Consider the following 5,596-nt stretch of genomic DNA (forward strand, 5'->3'; position numbering starts at 1 on the left):
ATGCAAATAAATAAAAAGCTATGAATGTATTAATGGCATCCTGTAATATCAAAGTTATGTTTTAATATAAACTTGTACTGTTATCTCTTTTTTATGAGATTCTAAACCTAAGTGCAATATTATATCAATTTTGTAGATTGATAAAACCAATTGTCTAATGTTACAAGTTGGTAGCAAAGCTAAAATTTGGAAATGGAGAATATTATCAGAACATAAAAACACAATTCATTTTTCTAGACCTGCATCTACATAAATGCTAATACTACTAAATGAATGAGTAAAGTAGCAAATTTTGGCATCCAAATCATGAAAAAAAGTAATTTTTCCTAGTTTTCAAAAAGGGGCATTCCAATATGCCTCCTAAGTGGTAAAGTAAAACAAGTGAATTTTAAGTTGTAGCATGGACTGTTATGTTCTTAGTAAAACTGAATCAAAACAAAACTTTTGATATAAAACTGAGAGTAAGATCCTATTATATAATGAACACTGTTATCAGAAGGTTAATATTTTAACCTTGAACCTGTCTTCATATGTTCTTTTCACTGTTGTCATTCTGTTCAACTTTCCCACTTTTCATTTACGAGTGAAGTTAGTAAGAAAAGAAGTTTTTCAATACACTTTAAAAAAATCTAAAATAAAAAAGAAATTTATCAGTTGATAAATATTCTCATATTTTACTTGAAGCAATGAAGTTAAAAATTAAAGAGAAAAATGGTCTTACTCACATATTACAGTGGATCATAATTACAGATTGTCTAATACAGTATTACCTGGATTGAAAAAGGAAAGAGGGCAGTATTCCCAGTATTCTGTACCTTATGGGACCGTAAGAATATTTTTAACCAGATTTATGTTTAGCCATTATTCAGTTCTTTGAGCAAAAGAGGACCAGATAAAATAATACAAAAGAAAATTAATTTGTAAAATATAGATGTAAATTTTTCAGATAGACAGTTATTAGAAATATATAGGTGGATATAACCATTAAATTGATAAAAAAAAATCCAAAATTCTACTTCAATATTAATTTCTTCAGTGCATTCTTGAGTTTGTATACACTATTATACAGTCTTCTCCAAATATTATTTGGCTTGTTTCAGCTAATAAATGCCAGTCAACACGAGCAATATAGGATTCAAATAGGAGTGTGCTAAAATATACAAACTCTGTATGCTTGAGCTTCCTGTGTTGATATAAAACATCAATCAAGATTGTCCATTATGTTTAAATTATAATATTTCCTGTCACAAGAACTAAGAAAAAGAGATATACCATGTTACCAGGGCATAATGATTTTTGAAGGCTTACCAAAAAGGGAAAAGTAGTGGAGATAATGAAGAATCAGCAGTGTTAAATATATGAATAAGGTGAGAAAAGCCTATAAGATAAAGCTCAGGATCTGTTTAGCAATGATTGGGGAGACGATCATGGTATTGGCATAAACCAGCAGAGAAAATGGGAATTTCCTCTCAAATGAAAGTGGGATGATAAATAAGGAAGCAGAGTATTCACCCCATGACCAATAAGATGCTAACAAATAGTTCATCATAATGAAGACCATGCAGATGTGTGTGTACCTTTGAAAAAGATTTTTCTTTAGATTAAGGCCAAGAGAACGGTAAAGAAGAAATTATATATATATATATATATATATATATATATATATATATATATATATATATATATATATATATATGAAACAGGTAAGATTCTGGCTCATCGTAAAGATACACATGTTTCTGTACATTTTTTTGGTCTAACAATAAAGAAGAGGCCATATTTACTGTACTTTCCCATTCTAGTCTGAAGAGATAATGCAGATAGATGTCATTACCTGGAAAGTGAGAGAATGGCTCTGTCAACTCTGTCTGATCTTGTTCTGTGAGGGAATACATATCCTACTCTCTACACAAATCAATGGAACACTGAGGTTGGCCCAAGGTGCACATCGTGATGCATTTCCAAATCTCTGAAGGCAAACAGGTATGTCTGTTGAAAAAGTAAATAAATAACAAGGAACATTAAGTAACTATATACTACATGCCAACTAGAATATGGGCTTGTATATAACTAAATATAGGGTTCTTTGAAAGAAAGTTTAGCCCTAATATTAGTCTCCCAATGAATGATTACAAGAATATTTATCGATCTAATCAATGAAAGATAAACCTGTGTTTTCCCACTCTTTAAAAAAGTTCTATAGGTTCATGTACTATTTCTTGCATATTAGAGGACTTCAGAATAGTTTTTGAATTTTTTTAAGAGAGAGAGAGGTAGAGAGAGGCAGAGAGAGAGAGAGAGAGAATTTTTAATATTTATTTTTTAGTTATCGGCGGGCACATTGTTTGTATGTGGTGCTGAGGATCGAACCCGGGCCGCACGCATGCCAGGCGAGCGCGCTACCGCTTGAGCCACATCCCCAGCCCCTAGTTTTTGAATTATTAACTAAAGTTCAAATTATCACTTCTAACCTCTGTTTTAGGAAGAACATTACATTACATAAAGGTACTTAGAAATGGATTTTTCTGTTTCTTTGGTCCCAAATAAATAGTCATATCATTTTTAGTAGATGTGAAAGTAGAAAAAAATAATTATAAAACTTATTCAGGAAAAAGAAAATTAACTGAGAAATCTAGAATATAAATCAATTTTATATAAAATTTTTCTATTGCCAATATATTCCGTGACTACCAAACAATAGGTATTCCCAAAATGTCTTCAGAATAAATATGGCATAATATACAACATTCATCATAAACAGAAATTGCTATATATTATATATAGCATCGGACTCCTTTAGATGCTCCTTTTGTATAAATATTTGTGCATATTCAATTAAGGTAATTCAAAAATAAAATTTTCTCCAAATTAAAAATAAGATATTTTTACTATTTCATAAGAGTGTTATTATTCTTGATTCTTTAAAATAGAAAATAAAGATTTTAAAATGTGATTTAAAAAAAATAAAATAAAATATGTATTGTTAATATCATGAATTAATTATCCTTTATCAATTTTATTAATTATGAGTCACTAAATTTAACCCTAAAAAAGTATTTATAAAGTAAGAAACCTCTTTGGAATTATTTTTACTAATGTTTAAAAAAGAATATATATTTGATGACTCCATTGTGTCCTGATTTGAGTGGTGCACCATTGGAAAGGAAAATGAGCGGTTTATTCTCTTTCCTCAACTTATGTAAGGGATAAAATGGTCATTTTCCTTAACATTCATTTTAAATGAGTATCAAAGTCATTGGGAAGAATGGTTAAATTGACAAGAAAGTCAAAATCCTTAGGAAAATTTAATGTCCTTACAGAAAAATGTGTGCTTTTTGTTTGTTTGTTTCATCCTGAAATCTCTGAATCTAAGAAGCAGATATAATGGTTTCTTTCCTAATATGAAGTTGTGATGAAGTCATTTCAATATTAAAAGCTACCACTGAGTAAAAAGGGTCTTTTGAAAATGACACAAAGTACTCATTCAGATTATGAAATATACCAATATCTCTAAGGGTAATACTTATTTTTGTTCTTTTTATGTCATTTCTGCCACAATATCATCTAAATGGAGAGAATTCACAAGTATGCATGAAGTCTGTTTCATGTTTTAGTTTATCCATAGTCACTGCACACAGTGAATACATTGAAATGACTATGAGTTCAAAAGCATCGTTCACCCTTTCCTCTTCCATCATCCACTGGAGTATAATGTCCTGTCTCCTAAATCTGGATGCTTTTCTTATAAAGATAAGAAAATATTTAACATAAAAAGAATATTTATCAATTGGTCAGGCCAAACTATTAGTGCATGATTAAAAATGGAAAATTATACAAATTGTACTTCAATGGTTAAAACAATTTTAATGATTTTCACATTAGAACCTGGATCATCAAAATGATGGTGGACAAATATATCCTTTTCAATAGGCAATTTTGAGGTAATAAATTACTCACAATATGTTTCTATTTGTCTTTTTCAAGTACATATAGAAACAGAATGTGGAACGAGATATCTGGCAAAGTTTTCAGGGTTACAACCATCCAATTTGCTTTTCAAAAGTATAATTCAAATTTCTGTCAAAATACTTGCACATCTAACATTTATTGTCCCCAATGCATTGTTCTTCTCTCCATTCCATCTGCACCTGTATCAATAGAGAAGTACACAAGGAAAATGTGAGGTGGGTAAAGGATAGCCTGCAAAGGCAGAATAAAGCTCAACTTAGAGCCATTTGGCTGAGCTGCATACATCTGGGAAGTGAAACTGGCAGATGGGTTATGGTGACTTTCTGAAATAAAAAATGAGAAGGCTTATATCTAACAAAAATTTGCATAGCCTCCAAGGGAAGATACTGCAGACTTTGAAAATGATTACCAAAAAATAATAAAGTGGCATCCCTGAAATGTACTAGGATTATTGTATAACTTGCAAGAATTGTATAGATACAATTTCAAAAGCAACTTCACTTTCTTTTTTAAAATAGGGTAAGTACTGATAAAGAGGATCAAAAACTATTTTAAACTTATGAAGAACACATTACAAATGAGTTTTCACAGCCAAGTATAGACTATATAGACTTTTGAAATTATACCAGTAGAATTGAACATTTAATCAAAAAACTAATAAAAATTTGAGAGCAAGAGTATATGTAGATTTTCATGTTCAGATTTTCAATTTTGTATTGAACTATTATGTTATAAGAATGTAAGAATAATAAAAAAGTTTGATTCTTGGCAAATCAAATTCACATGGATTATTTAATGATTTGTTAAAGCCCTCTACAATTCCCTAGGATTTCTTTTTCTAACAGTGACTTGTTCTAGGTCACAAAATAAAACTTGAGGTTAATATTTTAATTTATTCATACATAGGAATATTCAGCCTTAATATTGTGATGATATATTTTTTCTGAGTGCTATGTTAAATCAAATTAAATATTTAACTGTATTAAGTATGGAAATATATAGATAGAGATAGAGTTAGAGCCCTGATTCTGTGAGCTACATTCAGGGACTACTGCATTCAGCCAAACTGCTGCAGAATTACATCTATAAAGTTAAAGGACACTATCCTTTATTTAATGCAATGCTGAGTGAAAATTGTACCAAATCATTTAAAATATTTTAACAAGTATGATTTTAAGAATGGTGACATTTCTATACTCTCTCTTGGATTTACACGTGGTGTAGCTTGTAAACATTTTTTAAAATTCTTCCCTGCTTCATATTTGCTTGATTTTGTGTCAATTTCTAATGTCTCTGAGAGGATCAGAGGGGCAAGGGTCAGATGCTAAATGGTTTCCTGCACTCATCATTTCCCCACTTATATCAATTTGATATTGTTGGTTTTATCACAGTCATTTGAAAATCTATATAAATGAGTTTCCCTCTTTAACTGTCATTTCATTTCTATGGCAAGAATAACTTTTCCCCATATCTACAAGGAAATGCAGAGCTTATATGACTGCTTGTGTAATAAAATAATGTCAGAATACACATTTCTCAAATTAGTTTCATATTCCACAAATGCCCATCTCTGTTTTAATGGTCATTTGGCTGTCTGGGATCAGTATCTCAGTCCATTTGAAACTTT

This window comes from Callospermophilus lateralis, chromosome 11 (assembly GCF_048772815.1).
Source record: "Callospermophilus lateralis isolate mCalLat2 chromosome 11, mCalLat2.hap1, whole genome shotgun sequence".
Taxonomy (NCBI): domain Eukaryota; kingdom Metazoa; phylum Chordata; class Mammalia; order Rodentia; family Sciuridae; genus Callospermophilus; species Callospermophilus lateralis.